This window comes from Trichechus manatus, unplaced genomic scaffold, assembly GCF_000243295.1.
Source record: "Trichechus manatus latirostris isolate Lorelei unplaced genomic scaffold, TriManLat1.0 scaffold00048, whole genome shotgun sequence".
Taxonomy (NCBI): domain Eukaryota; kingdom Metazoa; phylum Chordata; class Mammalia; order Sirenia; family Trichechidae; genus Trichechus; species Trichechus manatus.
This window is the reverse complement of record NW_004443984.1, coordinates 5,758,305-5,759,394: the sequence shown is the minus strand read 5'-3', so window position 1 is coordinate 5,759,394 and position 1,090 is coordinate 5,758,305.

The following is a 1,090-nucleotide window of genomic DNA, read 5'->3' as shown; positions in this document are numbered from 1 at the left end:
TTGTTATCGCCTTGCCTTCCTCTCCATTAGAAGGTTCTATACCTAAACAGTTTATTCCTTCTTTTATTATTCTGGTGCTGTTGTCATTTACAGATTAACCTCCCTGGTTCCCTGTTGTAATTTTCTTTTGGTTTTGGATAGTCCTTAAGAGTTCATTTCCTAGGTTGGTATCTGGCTAGTACAATCCTGTGTCCTAGATTCAGCGTGTGGTCTGATGTTGCTTGTTCTCAGATTGAAGGGCTCCCTTTAATAATTTTTGTAAATTTGGTTTGGTTTTTACTTACTGCCTTAATTTCTGTTTATCTGGAAACGACCTAATTTCACCATCATATTTGAACAAGAGTTTTGCAGGATATATTATTCTTGGCTGGCAATTTTTTTCTTTCAAGGTTTTATATATGTCATCCCATTGCCTTCTTGCCTGCATAGTTTCTGCCAGATAATCTGAGCATAGCCTTATTGTTTCTCCTCTGTATGTGACTTTTCATTTTTCTCGAGCTGCTCTCAGGATTCTTTCTTTGTCTTTGGTTTTAGCGAGTGTGATTATGATATGCCTTCGTGATTTTCTTTTGGGGTCTATCTTATATGGGGTTCATTGAGCTTCTTGGGTGGTCAGCTTTTCATCTTTCATGATATTGGGGAAGTTTTCTGTCAGCAATTTTTCAATGATCCTCTCTGTGTTTCCTGTTTTCTCCTCCTGTTCTGGAACTCCAATCACTTGCAGATTTTTGCTTTTGATTGTATCCCACATAATTCTCAGGGTTTCTTCATTTTCTTTGTTCTTTTTTCTGATTTTTCCTCAAACAGAGTTGTATCCAAGTGTTTGCCCTCAATTTCACTGCTCCTGTCTTCCATCATTTCAAACCTGCTCCTCAGCCCTTCTATGACACTGTCCATTTCTGAAATCTTGTTTATCTTTTGGGTTTCTAATTGTTGTTTTTGTATGATTTCTAGTTATGAATTTATTTTAGCATTTTGTTCCTGTATTATTTTCTTGAATTCTTTCATTTTTTTGTCAGTATTTTCCATTTTTTGTCTGCCTTTTCCATGAATTTGTCTATTTTTTCCTCATGTTTGTCTGCTTTTTGCT